Source organism: Stigmatopora nigra, chromosome 14 (genome assembly GCF_051989575.1).
Source record: "Stigmatopora nigra isolate UIUO_SnigA chromosome 14, RoL_Snig_1.1, whole genome shotgun sequence".
Classification (NCBI taxonomy): domain Eukaryota; kingdom Metazoa; phylum Chordata; class Actinopteri; order Syngnathiformes; family Syngnathidae; genus Stigmatopora; species Stigmatopora nigra.
The window spans coordinates 3,450,001-3,471,976 of NC_135521.1; the positions used below are offsets into that span (position 1 = coordinate 3,450,001).

General features: G+C 39.6%; 1 protein-coding gene across 1 annotated transcript in view; it reads left to right on the plus strand.

The window, feature by feature from the left end:
- drp2 (dystrophin related protein 2) overlaps window positions 1-21,976 on the plus strand; it is a 118,049-nt gene that overhangs the window by 19,079 nt on the left and 76,994 nt on the right. Inside the window, exon 2 of the mRNA XM_077733012.1 lies at window positions 14,286-14,442. The gene's annotated coding sequence lies outside the window, so the exon portion shown is untranslated. The remainder of the gene's footprint in view (window positions 1-14,285; window positions 14,443-21,976) is intronic.

Genomic DNA, 21,976 nt, shown 5'->3' on the forward strand with positions numbered 1-21,976 from the left:
TAAAGCCGTTTCAGTCAAATGTTTTGATTAAAACCTGTGTGGCCTTTGTATGTTTTCCTTGGGCCTACATGGGTTTCCTCCGGGTACTGCGGGTTTCCTCCCACATTCCAGAAACATGTATGGTAAGCTAAATGGACACTTTAAATTGCCCCTAGGTATGAGTGTAAGTGTGAATGGACACCAATTCAGGGTGTCTCCTGCTCCTGGCCCGAAGTCAGCCGGGATAGGCTCCAGCACCCTTTGCGACCCTATAAAGCAGTTCAAAAAATTAGATGAGATGAGACGATACCAACAAATTCCATTTGTTGGAGGATTAAAACCCAACAAAAACTTTGTCCGTAAGCCCACATTCACGTACATCTCTTCCGGTAAGTGACTGGCTTTCTGGGCAACAGCTAAATGGGATTAAAACTGTGTTTTGTGCATTTTTTGGTTCATACAAACAAATAGACAACAGGTAATGGTTCAGTTTAGTCCAATCCAGTATGTATAGTACCCCTCGCGGTGATAGCACGCCTATAACGCGCACTATCTCCATTATGTTTATGTTAAGAAACATAATATAGCATAGCAATGTGTTGCCCGGGCAACAGCATGTTTAAAGAGATCTCAATTTGGGAACAGCGTTCCCAAATTCCGTGAGAGGAGAGTGTGCCCCATGTGTTCTCCCACACCACTGAGTAATGAGCCCCAGGCCAGACTGACTAATTGGACTTGACATCACACCGAAACTCACTTGCACAGCGCAAACAGCTCTGCTGATTTACCGCAAGCGAAATATTTAGTATGTTGCAAAACACACTTTGGTGCCACATGCCATTATTTTGATCGTCGATAATCCCTTTTTGCATGAATTTACATTGAACTTTTTTTTAGAGTTTACCATTAGTAGATGTCCAATCCGTTTGGAATGGAGGGTAGAAGTAATTGAACGTCCCCTTCAGACAGATTTAATGTCTACGGCAGCCAAAAGGGTTATGTTAGATTCAATTAGAACTATCTTTCATTCTGGAAATTTCATTGGTTGCAGTAGCAAGACAGACACAGAAGACATTGTAGACCTAGATAAAAAAAACTGGAGCCACTCACAGGAGGTCCACAAGGTAGCAAATATAAATCAAGGGACGGAAGGATACTTGAGTACACTTCCAATAGTATTGATGATAAAAAATACTAATTAAATAACATAATGAAAAGTACAATTTAAAATGCAGACCAAAACAGGGTGACCCCCCAAGCGCCTTTTGAATGTTCCTCCCATAAAAAAGCTCACAATTAGATCTCATCTGATCCCATCTCATTTTCTGAACCGCTTTATTCTCGTTAGGGTAGTGGGGGGTGCTGGAGCCTATTCCAGCTGACTCCAGGCCAGAGGCTTTGGACAACCTGAATCAGTGGCCACAACGAGACAGACAACCATGCACACTCCCACTCATAGCTAAGGGCAATGTAGAGTGTCCAATCATGAGTGTCCAGTGCCCACCATGCATGTTTTTGGAATGTGGGAAGAAACCAAAGTACCCGGAGGAAACCCACGCAGACCCGGGGAGAACATGGAAACTCCACCCAGATGGACTTTTTGAGCGAATGTGTACTATATTTATCAATTAACTTCTATCGTCAGTAATAGACTGCAAAAACATTAAAGCTACAATAACGGGCATTGAATGACCATTTTCCGTAGCACTGATGGTGCTAGACATCTAAACCATTTGTTTTGGGTGGTTTGGCAGCAATTGTTTTCCAGCCCAAATTGATTGTCTTTCTATTCCCTTGAGTGACAGCCAATTCGATAATTGATAAAATAATATAAAAACTAAACTGTCTCTTTTTACAGTCAAGCAGTTGTCTATTAGTGGATTAAAAATCAGACATCAAATGTTCCATACCAAGTAGAGTGCAAGGAATAAAGCCAGTCTTTCCATGAAAGTGATTGGCGACGGCATCACATGCGTATTGATTTCCCCAGGCCAGTCCTTAAACCTTCGCTCAATACAATGAGGGCAAGCGGCCAAGGAGAAAGTGTGAAAGAGAAAAAGAAAAAAGTATTCCTACGATGCCAAGAAGGCGCAAAATGGAAAACGAGATGCCTGGGAGGACGAAGGGGCTTCTCCTTTGGGAGAAGCAGGTGCCGGACTCTTTGAAATGGCTCCGTCACCTGAGATTTTGCTCTCCACAAATGGCTTTTCCGACTAGAAAATAAGCTTTGGATTGGATTGGATTAGATGGGATAACTTTATTCATCCCATATTTGGGAGATTTCATTGTGACAGTAGAAAGAGGGTAAGAATGCAGATACAGGAAGAGTTTTAAGTTAGACAGTACAGTCGCAAAGGCCGCAAAACAACAAAGCAAAAGCAGAAAGTACAAAGCAAATCAAATTAAATGGGATCATTAGAATCACCAAATCAAATCATTAAGACAGAAAAAACACAAAACGAGCAAGAGTGGACGGAGCTACCGCCACCGGCTGCCACTTGTACGGCGCCATCTTGTTTGAGGTAGCAAAAATGTTTACAGACTCAAAAACATCACCCTCCCACTGAGTGGGCAAGAAGGTGCCCTCTCAATGGGTTGGAATGAAAACCCACACCCACCGTGGCCCTTTGTGGAATAGTTTGCCCACCCTTGCACTAGACTGGTCGCTACAGAGAAGCAGACAACCACTCAGACTCAAAATCACACTTCCACCGAGTGGGAATCGAACCCAGCCGGCCCGCAACAAAGTCAGGCGGAAGAACCACTACACCATCAACATCAAGAAGCGGAAAAACTCCATCCTTTCTATACACCGGCGTCGTCTCGGACGTCTCGTATCTGTCAGCTTGCTATGAAATTTTGCTGCACTTAAGCGTCGGGTGCGAGGCTGGCGGCTGTGTCATTTCCGACCATTTGCACTTTAGTGGCAGCCTGTTGCTGATTTGAATAGTCTCTGTGATGGGATCTCAATGGGCCTTTCCGTCATGGAGAGGCTATTTGGCACTGTTTTTCTACCAGCCGTCTTTACTGACACGTCACATGGCTTTCAACCGTGACATTTACATCGTTAGCCAGCCATTTCTCATGTTCAACGTGACGCTTGTATTACCATTTGTCATTAACTAATGGATCATTACAATACAGTAAGATCCTGGAAATGCTTTGATATGCCATAGAAATAAATGTCTCGGAGAATAGATGATAAAATCGATAGCACTCATCTCATGGCTTGTTATTGATTACTTAGCTGATTTGATTCGGGGGACATGTTTTATATACAATAGTATATGTCCATCTTTTTCAAACGTACAGTAGTGGGCTCTCAGTGGGATTACAGTTTGCATAATGAAGCTGCCTGCGTCACCAGTAATGTTGCTTCAACTGGATGAAGAAAGCCACAGATGACAGGATGAATAACTGTCGCTACAAGATTATAGAGCCTTATACAGCCCTTCCTCTACTTACAAATGCGGAGACATTTTGCACGGCAACGCGGTCGTAACATAACATAAATAAATTTAAATGAACTTGGGTTACGATGCAGACGCACTCAAAAATAAATTTAATCTAACCCCACACTAAACATAATTCTATTTTTGTTTTAGATTTTTATACCGTTCTTCTCTTTGGCTTTATATGCCCCGCCTCCACCATGACTTTCAGATGAAACCTATCGAGTTTTTTTTGCTTTCGTCTTCCCTTCAAAATATTCCAAAATGATGCACACAAATTTCCTTCCAATAGCACGACCACTTGCGAACTAGAAGTATATTATACTCATCTCGTATTAGGAATCTCTCTGCAATTCGCACTGATTACGGGAAAAAAAACCCAAGTGCCCAAAATGTTCCTATGAGCAGCCTCTCGCGTCTGCTGTAAGCTCCTATATCAAAATTTGTCTTGTATCTCAAGATAAATATTTGCTCAAAATTTTACTCGTATGTCAAATTGCTCGTATGTCAGGGCACTCGTATGTCGAGGTATGACTGTATATTTACTGCCTTTTCTTGAATTAAAATGTATTCCTTTAGATGATGTAATGTTTTAAATACAATATCAAATTATAATTTGACTTAAAAAAGATAAATACTAAATATTTTTTTTGTAAAATGACTGACTTTATGGATTATGCTTACTACATTTGGATATTAAATATAATGTAAAGTAATATAATGGCAGGTTTGTTTTTCATTTTTTTCTTTTAAATATAAAAAAATGGCACTTGCCCTCGAACAGTTCAAGCAGAGAAAATACAGTAATCAGGAACCAGAACCAAAATATAAAGGAAAATTGCAATGTGCCATAAATATGACAGCACTCACTCATTTGTGTGTGTGTGTGTGTGTGTGTGTGTGTGTGTGAATTTATCCTGTTAGCAGCCAACGTGCTTCTTCATTGCAGCCCAATCGATCGCCAGTCGAGACATTTTCCGTCTCGAAATCAATGCCTTCATTTCATTTGCTTTTCTGTCTTTTGGTTCCGTCTAATTTCATTGCTCCAAATGAAAGGATTGAGAGCGTACGTCTGGAAATGTCAGCACACGTCACACGCATTTTAAACTCTGGGATGTCGAGGGCCCTGAAGGTGAAAGGAGGACGTGGCAGGTGTATCATGAAGATAACTCGGTGATTTGTTGTGCTTGGGCTTCTTAGTGCATGCATCTCACCCTAGAAACATTATGAGAAAACAAAAACAAAAACCAAAGTGTTAGGTTTTTGGATGCTATTACACCAACTTTGGCAATGCCTTTTTTCTTATTTTTAAAACTTTGGGTAACAAAATTTTCATTATTTCCATGCTGATGATGTATTTTGTTCCTCTGTTGTTAAAATGGAAATGGCCGTTGGTTATTGTATGATTTAACATATGTATTTACCATTTAACCAGGGGCGATGCTGCAGTTTTAAGGCAAATAGGGGGAATATTAGCGCTTTACTTGCTCCAAATGTCTTCATGTTGGTCCTTTTTACAATCTTCACTTTGGTGACAATTATACAGGACCAAAACGAATGTCAATTTCTTTCATTACTAGCAAAAGTTTGTCAAAACTTTTATATTTAGACAGTTACAGCCCGCTTGCTAATATCCAGCATTCGTCACGCTACATGATTTTCATTGCAGCGATACACTTTGACGACAGTTGAAAAGTTCTTTAAAGTCGATCTGGCAGGGGCAATATTTTTTTATTTGCCACGCTATGATATTCTCAAAATTATACGGCGCATTACTTCTGTTTTGTCCCCAGTTGTGAGCAATCAAGCATCGACACAACAATCGAGCTACTTGTCAACAAAAAAGCCATCACTGCAGTGATTGTTCAAATTGTTCCAAGGCAATTTTTGAGCAGAAATTCAGCTGCTGTGACATTGACCCTCATGCGATGCGTTGATATTTAAAAGCCGTGACCTTATTTAACAGCATGCAGTTCTTTCTGCGACGCTTTCATAAAAAATAATAATAAAAGATAGTGTTACATGTTCTAGCTGTTTATAATGTTGCTAGGATAAAAAAAATCATAATGTTTCTGGATTGTTGATTTAAGATAAATGTGGGCCTTTGTCAGACTATCATAAAAACAAAAACGCTAATGCTGAAAGTCCAGCCTGTCCTCTTGTATTTCTGGTGCTAAAAATGTCCGTTCCCGGTTGTGACAGGCTTGCTTGCTTCGGAGTTGTCCGACCTTTCTTTATGATGTCCAGCGTTTTATGAAAAGTCTGTCTTGAAAATGTCTTTGACAGTACATCTGCAAACATCCATTTCTTCTCCTTCAGCCATTGGAGGTTGACAAAAAACCGCTATTATATCAACACAACAATATATTTGCGGGTGTAGCTCACTCCAGATACAGTTTGATCGCTCTGGCTAGTCCACATTAACACTAGCTAATCATAGTTTGTGAAAGCGATGACTTATCCCTATGCCTAGTGTCGCCAACTCGAAATCTGACAGTTTTATCGACGCTAATTTTATGCTGCAGGGCCTGCAGAACGGATTGTGAAGGCCTCAAGGTAGATTTCTGACTCTGGCAACAAATAATGGCTGAAATGTGTTTGGTTAGATGCTTAAATATGAAAGCACATCTGGAAGCAGAGCAACCAGTGGAAAAGCAAAGAAAAAAAGCTGACAGAAATTTTGGATAATAAGTATTCATGTACAAAACCTAATTAACTTCAGTCTGTGATTCATATATATTTTTTAGACCAGCAGAGAAGGCCTTGCACCTTTGTTCTAATGTAATTATTGCCTCAGTCCTATTTTGTCCGAACTGTAATATTTTGGGAAATTTAGAGACTGTTGCATCATCCTGCTTTATTACATTATCACGCAAAATAGCATACTATGTAGAAGTTACTTTTACTGTATCTACCTAGCTACTGGTATATTATAATCTTTCTTTTTTTCTTTCCTTTTAACGAAATTAACCAATTGTAATTGACAGTGATGTACAGACCAAATATATTCTAAAAGTGATTATTTTACTTAAATTTTTTTAATGCGTAACTTTAGAAATGACCACATAAAGCAGGAAAATGACAGAAACATCTTTAATGCTTTTACATAAATGAATTATTTTGCTGCCACTGATAGTAAGAGTGGTTCAATCGATTTTGATCGAAAGATTGTTGCTTGCGGTCAAATTGAATTGCACGTGTAAACGTGATCCCTTTCTGGGTGCGAATCATCTCTCCCACTCGTTCCTTTTGTCAGCTTGTGCAAGATGTTGCCTTGAGGGAATGTTAGTCTTTTTATCAGCTCTCTGCATCCTCATCGCTGCGTGAGTAGCAATCGGTGAGGTTCCTCCTTTTTCTATTCCCTTTATGTCCTTAACTTGCGCTTTTAAAGAACAAAAGTCGATCCAAAATTGTTGTTTTGTAATTTTTTCGGTTCCCTGAAGTGCTCGTTCGCAAGGGTTGCAGCCAATAGCAGACACAATGAATCAAACAACCATTTACACTCACAATCATACCTTGGGGCTATTTAGAGTGTTCAACCGGCTACTCTGCATTTCATTTGGGATGTGGGAGGAAACCGGAGTACCCGGAGAAAACCCTCACAAGCCCAGAGAGGACATGCAAATTCCACACAGTGAGGACAGACCTGGGATTGAACCCTTGTCCCAAGAAATGTGAGGTTGATGCCCTAACGAACCGGTCATCTGGCCGCCCTGTCCATTAAATTAAAAATAGCGAAGAGAAACATATTTACAGTGGGTTTCCTTCACGAGCTGCCGGTTATACGATGATGAGCTTGGGATGTTTTCACCTGACCTTTGCCCATTTCCCTTCCTGTGCGAGAGGCCACAAAGCGTGCATGTCTCATCTTTCAACTAAGTTTTTTTCCTCTGCTGCTGTCCTTGGAGAGACACAAGTGTCAGACACCATGAATAATTAGGATGGCACTGGATGTGTTTGCGCCCTGTAATGCTTACTAAATAAAACAATTAATTCAGTCTCTACAGTCTCTGATAGAGACTTACCAAAATGTTGAATATGTTTTCCAAGTTGAGGACGGTCAAAAAAATAACATCCTTAATAAGGGTTGCAGGGGTTGCTGTAGCCTATCCCAGCTGACCTTGAGTGAAAGGCATAGAACACCCTTGACTGGTCGCCAGTCCGCCATAGAGGGCACGCAGAGACACAAGCAACTATCGGCACTTGGAATCATATCGGCACCAACGGGAATTGATCCCGTGCCTGCCTACACCGAAGTCAGTGTCCGTTTTTGTTCCAACCAATCCAGCACAGACAGTTTAACGAATTGGGGTTACTCCTAAAACAAGAAGCACCTGAGTGCAATACATTAATTGCACTTCTAAGATACCAGATTGGTGGAAAGGTTTCCTCTTTATAGGTTGGAACAAAAGCACACACCCACTGCAGACCTTTGTGGAATAGTTAATCCAGTCCTGCCTTATACTATCACTAGTACCAGATCGATTTGGAGTTTGGAGTATTATGCAAGGTTAAAGCCATTAGCTTTTTGCTTTTCTTTTGTTAAATACCTTTCCATCTACAGCCGGCTTGTTGAAACATCATTTGGAAGTGCTTATTGAGGCTGAAAGGACTTTCTTACATAAATCCATCTTATTTATTTAATTTGAAATGGCCATAAGTGAGGTAAATTTACAGCATTTTCTTTTTGTGAGGCTGTTGTGTGTATATATATATATATATATATATATATATATATATATATATATATATATATATATATATATATATATATATATATATATATATATATATATATATATATATTTTGTTTTTATTTTTTATTCTTTTATTTTTTTATTTTATTTTTAATAGGAATATTTTTACTATGTGTATTTTAATATCTAAGCTGTCTTCACGGATCAAAATGAGAGTGCTTCCATGCTGCACTGTCATCAAGCGAGAACAAACTAATACACATTTAACACAAATTTTGTCATCTCAGCACTATGCACACAAGCACTTTATGTCAGATAAAATCTACATTAGAGCTGTGATTGTTTTTTTTTTCTTTCTGTGGAAGATCGTATCAAATTTTAAACTGGAATCATCGGCGCACTTCGTCTGAAAAACTATTTGCTGGTAGCCCAGTTTTAATCACTCTAAGAGTTGTAATTCCGATTCACATCGCGGCGCTTCATGATGAAGAGGGCGGCAATCCATCAGTGCCTCACAGCTGACTTGTCATAGTGACTACTTTAGTTGCTAACTCATTGGCTTCTATTGACGACGCGAGACGTCCAATCTATTTTGACCGGGATAGCAAATTCACAAATGTTAATTCGCCCTCTCCGAGTCAATGTACAGTAATACATACGAGTGCCCTAACATACGAGGCATTTTAAATACGAGTAAAAGTACGAGCCACTATTTGCCTTGAGATACGAGACAAATTTTGAGAAACGAGCATATGAGACAGCCAGGTTTACGAGATGCGAGAGGCTACTTATGAGAACAGCATGGCACCGCCTTTCTTGCCGCAACTCCCTTGTGTAAAAAAACCTTCAAACAATGGGTGGAGCTTTGCATTTTTTCCGTGTTTTTTTTTTTTTTTTTTGCATTAGTCAATGGGCTCAAAGCAAGCCGGTGCAATGAAGGGTAATGAGAAAAAAAGGTGGATGATCAAAATCGATATTAAGCACGAAATAATCGAAAACATGAGTAGTGTACAGGTGACTGAGCTGGCTCGTCAATACGTATGGAGAAGCAGGAAGTTTGCCTCCAAAGCCCCCATGGAATACATCAACCTCTTTGCCATGGTTATTGCACAAGAAGTTTTATGGTTTATTTAGTGTGTGTGTATAGGAATCTAAGTTCATTTAAGTTAAATGTAAAGTTTATGTTATGTACAAGGACCTCCGTCAAGTCTCTCTTTCCCATCCACGAACTCCGCCTTCTACTGAATAATGTCTCCTTTTAGTATTAAACATCATAACTTCTAGTTATTTTTTTACTCTGTTTGCCGATGGTGAATTACAACCAGCCTCTGGATTGTACTGAATAATGTCTCTTTTTAGTATTCAAGCTCATAACCACTAGATAGTTATTAGTTACTCTGTTATTAGATGGCAAATTAGAACAAATAAAAATGTTTTTCCATACCAATATCCTTTTTTTAATGTTTTTTTCATAGGATTTTTATTTTTATTTTGTTCATTTCCATGGTAAACGTTGATTTGAGATACGAGTAGATTGACATACGAGCTCGGTTCGGCTTTTTTCCCCCCAGAACTCTGACTGTGACAAATTGCCGTGAAGGTATTAGCAAGATTGACAACTTAGCTACACGAAAATTGATAGGAACCTAAATTGTGGAGCATTTTTTTCCACTCTACTGCTCCCAGGCCAGGTGGTCCTGTGGGAAGTCCTGGCAGTGTGGAGCTTCTATCATTTCTTAGTGTTTTGCCAATAATCATAACTTGATATCGTACCTCAGATGTACGCAAATACGACAAACTCATCAGAACTAAAGGTCAAATTTCATTGAGACAAATTAAAACACAGCTGTTGTAGGCTAAATGTCACCTCATTAGCTAATTTGTTCTCCTTTTTTTGTCTCCAATTATTTTTCTGACTGTAGCATCAACCTCAGTTCTGAGATCAAGGTTTTGATCCCAGGTCGGGAACGTCCTGTATGGAGTTTGCTTGGGTTTTCTCCGGGTACTCCGTTTTTCTCCCACATCCCAAAAACATATTCCAGAGTTGCCAACCTCAGTGGACCCCATTTCAGGAGTACCTTAGTCACATTTCCGGAGTTTATCCAGAGTGAATGTGATTCACGCAAAATCGATATGCGCTGAAGTCACACAATACGAATCATTCGTCAGAACTTGTAACTCGGATGATTGACAACGCACTCGTGTTACCGAATTCTTCTGCTTTATAGTGTAGTTGAATCAAGATGGTGGAAGCCGAACCGATGGCGTAAATTTCGAGGCATTTAAAATGAAAATTTGGTACTTTTCTGTAATGGTTGCTTCCAAGAAAAAATAAGTGACAATTTTGGGGGATTCCCGTAGTTTACGGGGGTTATCCGGAGTCCCGAGCGTGCCTTGCAATTCCGGGTTCCGGGTTGGCAGCTCGGATATTGGGAAGGCCTGTTGAAAACTCTAAATTGCCCCAACGTATGAGTTTTAGCGTGAATGATTGTCAGTCTCTTTGTGTGCCGCGATTTGCTTGTCACTAATTCAGGGTGTTCCCCGCCTGGCGTAGTTGCTAGGGATAGATTCAAGCACCCCCCTGAACCTTGTGATTATATGTGGTAGAGAAAATGAATGACTGAATAATTGCAAGTCTCATTCACTTAGGTTTCCAATTTATTGCACTTCTATTACCGTCAATTGGAGTGAATGAGGTAAAATTCTCGTCTGCTAACATTTGATAATTATCCTGGCGCACTGGTGCCCTTTTCTCCTCCATCTACCCGTTTCCGGTGACCAGCATTTTAATCCTGCCGTCTTTCCATTTGGTTTGATTCAATTAAATGGGCCTACCACCCTTCAGTGTGGGCCTCACCATCCATCAGACGCTATTTCACGCTGGCGGAACATTGCAGAGAGTCTTTTCTGAATGAGCGCCTACTCGCTCTCGATGACAAAATGCTTCATTATCTGGCCGGCGAGAACGTGACGGGGGAGGGTTAACGCTGCGGATGATGTGGCAAGGCTGCAAGTGTGCTTGAGTGTGTGCTGCTATTTGAATTGACAAGTGACCGGAGCAGGCTTTGTGACTAAACTCGCAGCCAGTGGGAGGAAGTGATGCTGGGAAACTGCTCAGAGCAATGAGCCTCCCTCATCCTCCGCCTCGGAGAGACATGATTTGACAATCTCTGGTGTTCTCCATGTAAAATCGCCTGGTTGAATCCTGAAGTGGAAATGGATGGTGGCATTAGCTTTGTTTAGCATGCTCTCCGTGGAGAAAAATGATGCAAGATAAATCATCGGTTTATCTAGTTCATTTTTGTAATTGTGTACCGTATTTTCACGACTATAAGGCACACCCTCAATGAATGACATTTTTCCATATATAAGGCGCACTGTATTATAAGGCGCTCTGTATTATAAGGCACACTGTATTATAAGGCGCACTGTCTATTTTGAAGAAAATGTAAGACTTTTAAATGCGCCTTATAGTCGTGAAAATCCGGTAATTGCTATTGACTTCCAGGTATGTAGCACTCACTACTTTACAGTCACCTCTAGAGCCAGCCATTGTTGATGTTTTGGATTTTTTTTGTATAAAATCTTGCAGTGAGGGAGGAGCTATATGATGGAAGATTTTGTAAAGTAAATTTTGTTAAGCGCGGCCATGTCTGGTCTACATTAACCGCGATAATTAAGGGATTACTGTACTCCGGTGTCCTTTCATTTTAAATAGTAGAGTTTATACATTCTAAGGTTTTACTTTACAACGTAGCATTGGAGTAGTCCTGCTGTACAGCGTTTAAAGGTTTCTTGAATACAAAACGTCTTCTTTAATATACCATTCTGTATACAAGTGTGTGTAGTCCCTCGCTTTGGTGTATGCAATATTTCCAGTGAAATAATTGAAATGTAATGATCAGGAATGCTGTTTGAAGATCCGTTTTGGGTCCAGACATTTGAGCGGCTGGATTATTCATGTACATATTTTATGCTTAATCAAAACCTTCGGTTGTCTGAATGTTACTTCTATTATTCTTCCTCCTTTTTTTAAATAACACCACATTGATCCTCCCAATGGGTCTCCCTAAAAGAAAATCCATCAAAAGCATAGATTATCAGCGTCTAACTAATAGCTCATTTGCTGCGAATGGCAGGAGATTGTTTATTGAGCGGATGGCATGAATTTGGCGCTTCTCAGCTGTCGGCCCGGCAGATGAAAAGTGTCAGTCAGCGCGTCGCCGCGGCGATATCTCGTCGTCACTTTCACCCCGGGGGGACGTCACACATCAACTTAGCATATGGGCACCATTAAAGCCATGAACTATTCTGTCATTCACTGCTGTGTAAACACACCTTCAATCCTAAGCATGAGCAGCAACATTGAAAATTTCCTGTGAAATAAAAAGGCAATATGAATTATGAATGTTACTCACGACTTGTGAAAATAGTTGAGCTTCTTTTCTTTCCTGGATGTGAGCTCCCACCTTAGTATTAAACTTTAATGTCTCTTATAGATGAGGGAACCTCACAATCTGATTTGGGATACAAAATTCAGAAAATTGATTATCTCATGATATGGCGATACAGCAATTATCGATACATGAGTCAGGAAACCATGCTATGTTTAATCATTTTCATTTAAATAATAAAAATGACCCAATAAAAACAAAAAATGTATTTTCAACTTTCTACTGTGAATTGTAATGAGTTTAACAATAGTGGAGGTCCAATCCATTTGATTGGTTGGTGGCAGCATTTGTTCAGATTGTTTACAGTTGTTGATTAGATTAGATTAGATAACTTTATTCATCACGTATTTGGGAACTTTGATTGTCACAGTAGCGAGAGGGTGAGAATACACACACTGGAAAAGACATTTAATTCATTAAGAAGTGATTTTCATAAGGCGTAGGCATAGACGTTTATCACCCCTCATGAGCCTTGTGATGATAAGCTATACAGGATTGAATGAACAAATATTGTGCTGTCGAGATGTGAATTATTTTTAGGAATGGTGGGATGTTAACTCAGCGGCTGCCATTGGCTAAAATGAACGTCTAATCCATTTTTAACAGCGAATGGTCGCCATGTTCTTGCTTTGCATTTAAATCGGGTGGAAGTATCCTTGAGAGAGAAGGCGGCTCTCATTGACATTCTCCCCTGAACATAGCTTCTCCTGCCAGGGCCCGCTGCCCTTCCTGTACGTTCATTTTCCAGGTCAAAGAGTGCTCTCTACTGACGATAAACAGCCCTGAAGTCAAGCCAAGGTTTAGCATGGCCGCTTTGCTCTTTCCACTCTGCGCTGCTAAACCATGAACGTCACGGCAGTTTATTCTTTTGGACTGACTACGTATATTGAATATGTCACACCAAGCAAAAAAAGAAACACCTGGGAGGAGAAATTATCTATTCACTTACATTGTTTTTATATATATAGTTATATATATATATATATATATATATATATATATATATATATATATATATATATATATATATATATATATATATATATATATATATATATATATATATATATATATATATATATATATATATATATATATATATATATATATATATATATATATATATATATATATATATATATATATATATATATATATATATATATATATATATATATATATATATATGTGTATATATATATGTGTATATATATGTGTATATATATATATGTGTATATATATGTGTATATATATGTGTATATATATATATGTGTATATATATGTGTATATATATGTGTATATATATGTGTAGATATATGTATAGATATATGTATAGATATATGTATAGATATATGTATAGATATATGTATAGATATATATATATATATATATATATATATATATATATATATATATATATATATATATATATATATATATATATATATATATATATATATATATATATATATATATATATATATATATATATATATATATATATATATATATATATATATATATATATATATATATATATATATATAGATACATATATATATATATATATATATATATATATTATATAGTAATATATAATAAATATATATATAAATATAAATGTTTAGATGCAGGCCAAGCCTAACAATGGGATGAAGTGTGATTTATAGTCTTTTTCTTAGTCTGTTAATTTTTGTTCTTAGGTTTGGCTACCTTAGGCCGGATAGGAGATTTGGCCAGTCGTCACCATTCCTCCACATCCAGGCCTCCCGCGCCCCACCTCCCCTTCTCACATCACATTGGCTGGATTCCAGGGAGACTCCGATCCTGCAGTCCCTTCCGTCACGTCTTCACCACTGGGTAACTATCAAACACGGTTATAGCGCTTCATGGTCTGTAGGTTGAGGTTTTAGGAACTCATCTCGGGGTCATGCGTTTGCGCACATGTCGCGAGCATTCTATTTGTCATGCGAAGGAGGCATTTACTCCACCCGAGCGTGCCACGCATTCAGACAAACAAACAGAGATGCCAGAAGGTTTGCCGGGAGTCTCCAGGGGTATATTTTATCAAAGCGGGCTTGTTTTCGAAGCACATTGTCTGTAGCTCTACTCTGGCTCCAGGTGGCATCTACTGAACTGTGCAAAAGTCGACATTTGGGTCTCAGTCAGGCGAAGACAGAGAAGTAAGACATCTACAGGAGTCCTTGAGTTACGACCCAGTTTCATTCCTACGTCAAAATACTTAAGGCTAGGCATTTCACTTTGCAACTGCATATACAGAACCTAACTCTAAAACTTGAAAAACAAACCAAAAGAGGGTATTTGTCAGCCCCGCCCTGTCTCCCTTAAACACGTGATTCGTTTAAGGACAGGCCAGAAAGACAGCTCTCACTACATAAATATTGCAACAAGATGCATACTTGCAACCTGATTGGTTCCATGGCTGTCCTTATTTTACATGAACTGGAAGTTGTTGGATTTTGACTGTTGGCATCGTATGGTCTGTTTGACCTAAAACCTTTGCCACAATAGAGGAATTTAACTTTTATAGGTAGATTGACTGGACGAGGGACTTAAGCACTGGTGAATTGTGAGGGATTGGAGGCAAACCAACTGGGATTTCGGAGTTAAACTTTGCTTTCATGGTATTTTTTATTTCACTTAAAAGCTTTCTTCTTTGGAGCCATCATGTAAAAAAAAAGTATGCCATGTAAGGCAAGGATATTCAAACACAGACCAACACAATACACTAGCTAAGCAAAAACTATCCTGCAATTGTTTTAATGGCGGACGAGGCCTAAAGTTTACATTTTGTAGGTCCAGAAAATCGTAACCCTACAGGGGTTGCCCAAAGTAACATGTTAGTAACATTGTAACCTAACCTACTTGTCATTGAAAAATCTTTCTATTTATTTCAACTGGAAGCGATCGACAGATGTTGCTTTAGGCAATAAGAAGGTTTACTGATTTCATTGTTAGTAACACACACCAGCTGGCTGCCTCCATTTTTTTCTGAGCATATGTTTCACAACAACAAAAGAAAAAACGACCGATCAGGACGAAGCTAAGGGAAGGTTGACAAAGGTGAGAACAGGAGGTGTGTAGATTGGTGAGGACGTTATGTTGGGCGCAAAGAGATTAGCAGGGCTCACTCAGTCATTCGAGGGGCCATTACCTCGCCTCAGCTACCGCACACGAGGGAACCTGCTAAAATGCCGTCTGGCTGCCAAACATTGGAGGAGAGTTGATGCTATACTTTAGCTGCGCTGGAGATTTCTTGCCAGCAAGGGAGGAAATCCCAAGTCAACATGCGCAAACGATGGTGTGTTTGGGTCTCGTGGCTTGTTGTTTATGAACCAGGGAATTTCTTACCTGATTTATCGTGGAAGATAGGGTCAGTAAATGAATAACCGATGAAAAGGCACGTCATCACATTCCATTTTGTTGTTGTTTTAATCAAATCTTCCAAAAAAATGACATAAAGAAAAGACATAGTTGCTTTACATAATTTTATAAAGCTGATTGCCAAATACGGGATGAAATAAAGTTCTAACCTAACCTAACGTAACCTATTTATTTATTAAAGGAACATTTTGGAGTTTGGAAAGAAGGTTTTTTTTTTTTTAAATTTTGTATTATGTTCTGGAAAACTAGTGCCTATGCAGTTTGTAAAATAACCGTAGTTCATAGGTAATGTTTTAAAATGAAATAATAAGATTGTTTGGACTATTCCAGGTGAATGTATGAAAATCAAAGAAAAAATCTTTATTGTCATTATACACAGCTAAATTGATGGTTCCACTCCACAAAATGTGTTTTCCCAGTAAAAATATAAATAAGTAATATAGAAACATAAAAAGTCACGTCCTGGCAACTTAAATTCTAAAATATTGCACAATCTAAGGCAGTGATTTTCAAACTTTTTTGGCCACCGCCCCCTTCACCGCCGGGCCAAAATGCCAACGCCCCCCTCTTTACCCCTTTCCAACGAACGAAGCTTAAATAAATAGAAGACAGGCGCCTCAGATATTATTCGCTAATTTCGTTTCTTTTAATAGACCAATGCGCAGTTCACCTCGAATCATAAAAATTGATAGCTGATGCATTAAGCCGGTCGCTGTGCGCATACGTCTGTGGTTAAGCGTTGCCGGCGCGCTATTGTGTGCTCCTCTGCGGCTGACTGGATGGTGGTGGTTTCCCCAGTCGCCTGGATCGACGATAAACTCGCGACAATTAGTGATATACGGTATATGCGCGCTGCTCGTGAGCGCTCGAGCAGACAACGTTTCTTGTTTCAATAAAGCTTGTTTTTTGTCGACTTTTTATTACAGACAATCAATTTTTCCGGTCTTTCTACAAACACCAACGTCACATTTTACTGTAATTGCTCCATCGCCCCCTTCACTATTTCAACGCCCCCCATTCGCCTGTTTATTCGTCAGCGCCCCCCTGAAAGTTCACACCGCCCCCCGGGGGGCGGTACCGCCCACTTTGAAAACCACTGATCTAAGGTATTGCACATTGTTATTGCACACCCCAAAGTTATTGCACAGAAGGGATTGTGTGTCGTGCTAATATAAGTGCAGAGATCTGATGGCTCTGGGAAAAAAAACTGTCCCTAAGTCTATTTGTCTGTGCTTTGTGAGACCTGTAGCGTCTGCCAGAGGGCAACAGCCGGAACAGGTTGTGACCAGAGTGGTATGGGTCCCTAACAATGTTCCCGTGTCTCTGCTGAGGTAGCGAGGGCTGGCAATGTCAATCAGTGAGGGGAAAGACCAGCCGATAATCTTCTGGGCGGTGTTGATCACTCTCTGCGTGGCTTTTCTGTCTGCTGCTATGCTTCCAGCGTACTACACTGTAATGCAGTATGCTAGGATTCTCTCCACAGTACCTCTATGGTTACCAGAAGCTGAAAAAAAAATAGAATCGATAAAAACCGAGATGGGCAGTTCAGACTTTTAAAAATATTAGTTTCCGCCATACATTTTGAATGCAAAGTTAAAGTTTTATATCACATGCTTACAACTTTATAATACCACTTGTCTTTATTGCATAAACTTTGAGTCAACAGCTTGGTCATAATTCAACTAATGAGTTAAGGCACCACTTACTGCTTTACATGAGCTCAGTTTATATCCCCACTCTGAACATCCCTAAGTATGCCAGTACCTTAGAGTCACCCACGGGATCCATTTTTCTCCGCTGACTGTTTTCCAAAACCTTCCAACCTACTTTCCGCCCGTTTAGTCTTGCATGGCCATCCTTTTTGCGGCTGTGCGGCTAGCTTGTGGTAGTCTCGCAACATCTTCTCACTCTACATTTTTCCGTTTTAACATTCCTCACATCTGTTGCTTCAACATCCTAAACTCACAGATGTCAAAGTGTCATGGCAGGGGAAATAATCCATTTTGTTTGTGTCATGTTTCATTCTAAACATCAAATAAAGGGTATAGATACGTTTATAGAGAGGTGGACAAGTGGTTAGCGCGTTGGCCTCACAGTTCTGGATCGAGGGTTCGATTCCAGGTCGGTCCCCACTGTGTGGAGTTTACATGTTCTCCCAGACTTGTGTGGGTTTTCTCGCAGTACTCAAAAGGCAGGGTAGGCCCGTTGAACACTCTAAATTGGCTCTAGGTGTGAGTGTGAATGTGAATGGTCGTCCGTGGTTGATCACTGATTCAGGGTGTCGCCACCTGGTACATATAGTTACCTAGGAGAGGCTCTAGCACCCCCAGCGGCCCATGTGAGAAAGAGCGAACAGATTATAGAGAATAATTACTTTCCACTATTCTTATTTCAGTATTTTTCATTTCAAAAAAATCAAAAGCATATAAAAAATCTAAATAATGAAAATGAAAAAGTATTTTTATTTTTAAAAAAAACTTGAAATATGTTTACTCTCTTTTAAATGAATAACAAATTATGAACAAATTAAAATATTTGTTGATTTTTTTAAATAATAATACTAATAATTTTTAATAATTTAGATTTCCTTTTGTCAAATTTTTATTCTTTAATGTAAATCAACAAATAAAACATTTCTTGACATATATTTACCATCTTAAAATAATCCAAATGCAATGCATTAGTCGATTAATTATGGCAGCCTAGTTGGCAAACATAACGGCCCTCCAAATGAAATTAACGACAATGTGGTTCATGAGAAAAATGACTTTGACAGCCCTCCCTAGAAAATAAAAGTCAAAACAGCTTGTGAGAACTCAAGATCTACGACTATTATTTTATTTGCGTTCGCGTTTGTACATTGAATTGTAAATAGCTACTGCAACATACTACTCAGTGTGCGAGTGTGGGAGGCAAACCCTCCTACTTTTTTTGCTGCATGTCAATATTCTCATATGAGGAAACAAGTATTCATACCAGCTTTGCGAGGCGCAGGTCAACACTGTGATAGAGTGCAGAGAACAATGGCGCGAGGAAGGCCTCACATTGTATGGCGTATGTTAATGAGATGTTCATGTGAGCTGATTGTATAAAATTACATCCATGTCAGCGGGCTCATTTAAGATTAACAGAACCTGACATTTCTTTCTTGGGAGACAGATGCTGGCTGAGCTTGCCCTTAGAACATTTCCTGATCGCCACATACAAATTAGGTTTCTTCTGAGACTAAGGATTACCCATCCGCGCTCTTGCTCACCGCTTGCAGGAATACCTGTTCTCCCAATTAATTAAGCTTCTGTTATTTTTATGATGGAGCTTCAGATCAGAGACATGCTAAGTGCTCTCATCAAGCCAATTGGCTCAAGTACACTTTACACTGCTGACAATTCAGCCAATTAAATGCGGAGGTTACACATTTGCAGTTTAACTAGAGAGTACAATGGAACCTCCAAAGTGGATTTGACTCAGATCTCAAGGCATACCTGCGACTAATGTCGGATGCTGTGTATACAGAAACAGGAAACAAGTACAGTGGTACCTCTACTTACGACTGCCTCTAAATACTGTGGTACCTCTACTTACGACTGCCTCTAAATACTGTGGTACCTCTACTTACGACTGCCTCTAAATACTGTGGTACCTCTACTTACGACTGCCTCTAAATACTGTGGTACCTCTAGATACAAGTTTAATTCGTTTAATTGTAACTCAAATGAACGTTTCCCACCCGTTCGGTGAAATATCGAGCCAACAATGACTGTCTTTGACATCTTTTCATCAAAAAAAGCAAATACTCTATCTTGTGAACCTTTTCAAAACATTACACTTATTCTTTTCACCCGCACCATACCTTTATTTGGACAAAATGATGACTGGCAAAAAAAAAATGCATAAAGCTCACAGGAAAATGGTTGTGAATGTTCTCTACTTGAACTGGTTAAAAAAAACCTTTCTTAGAAAGACAGATGAAATGAAGAAGATGTTTTTAAAGTTCGATTATGCATGAGCCATAGAGCAAATGATTGCCATTTTGCCACTTTACAAACACATGTAATGTGACGCACCAGAGTGAAAGTGAGTGATTTATGGTATAGTGCAAAACACTTAGATAAATGTGGACATTGCTTATGCATAAATAAAGCACGCGTCTTGCGGCATGTCACCGAAGGCCACGGCAAGGAAATGTGACAATCATTTATGCATAAGTCTTGTCATTGTGCAGGAATTGGACAGTAAAAGACTGGAACAAGTCATACAGGCCGCTGCAAGATGTGGGGTATGTCATCCCTCATGGGAATATTGCTAAAAAGCAAATCATGTCTCTTGGAAATTGACTTTAGAGTAAATGTAGGTGCAGTTTTTCAAGAAGCGACGGCATGTTGTGCAAGCTGCTTGGGGAAAAGTACATCATGTTGGGGGAAAGATGTGAACCATTTTTATATAATGACACATGCATCTTGATTGAGATGTTGACTGGTTAAAGAACAATTCAATCCAATTCAATCAAAACCTCACTTAACATCCTCATATTTTGATACCCCATCTTGTTCAGAAGAATGTTTTTCATTGAAATGTTTGACAGCTTTCAGCTCCACAATTGTTGAAAATGTCAAAGATAAAAGAGAAACAGATAAAACGTTTAACAACATTTATTTGGACGACTATAAATAAAATCCAAGAAAAGAACAACTTATCTTGCATAAAACTCAATTGTGCTCGCTCAGGGTGCCGCCATCTTACCAAGGGAAGACAAAGTAGACCGCTACGAACATTTTTCCTGGTTGTACTGCTCACGTGACTTCCTTTTTGAATTTGTCTACGTGCAGGCAGGCAACACCCTTTCGATATCTGCAATCCAGCAGATGATCATTGGAATTAATGCAGTATCCCACACTTCTGTCTTAAACTGTCACCCTCCACATATGCAGGACCACGAAAACATAGTAAGACCTTTAATGACACAGGAATTCGCCGACATCATCAATGATCTAGTTAATACCAAGGTGATTAGAAAAAAACAGACGGCCGGGTGGGGCAAGTGGCTAGCGCGTTGGCCTCTGGGGTCCTGGGTTCAAATCCAGGTCATGTCCATCTGTGTGGAGTTTGCATATTCTCCCCTGCGTGGATTTCCCCCGGGCACTCCGGTTTCCTCCCACATTCCAAAAACATGCATGGTAGGCTGATTGGACACCCTAGGTATGGGTGTGAGTGTGCATGGTTGTCCGTCTTCTTGTACCCTGCGATCGGTTGGCCACTGGTTCAGGGTGTCCCTTGCCTCGGGCCCTGGAGTATGCTGAGATAGGCTCCAGAACCCCAACGCGACCCTAATGAGTAAAAAGCGGTTCAAACAATGAGATATGAGATGAGATTAGAAAAAAAAAAACAGATTTCCAGGTGATAATGCTTGTGTTTTCCAATTCCCCGCATACTGTGTGAGGCCATTACAAGAGCGGGGCGGCTTGACGTGGATGCGCGGGCGGCGCCGTCACCCTGTCGCATAGCTTCAACAAAAAGGCCATTGATCTTTCTGCCGTCTCTACAGCACAGCAAATAAAAAGCTGCGTGCATTTGTTTGAACTACATGTGCATTCAAGGTTTGTGTATATATTGCCGGAGAGACTTCAGTCAAGGACTCGTGTGAAAACCAAAGAATAAGATGTCACGGCTGTCGCGCTTTCAAGTTTTGTTGCAATTTGTTATTCTTTATTCAAAAGGCAAAGGTTATAGTGCGCAGTCCATTTGAAAACGGTTCATTATTTGAGTGATTTAGATTTGACATGATTTTGGGATATGGGAGGAAACCGGGGTACCTGGAGAAAACCCATGCAGACACGGGGAGAACATGCAAACAGCACACAGGGAGGTCAGAACCGCCTAACCTCCAATCTCAAAACGATGAGTACTCCATCACTACAGCCATATCAGGACATTTTATTGCAATAAAATCCCTCTAAGATCTAGATTTCACTTGAAACACATCAGTCAGGTT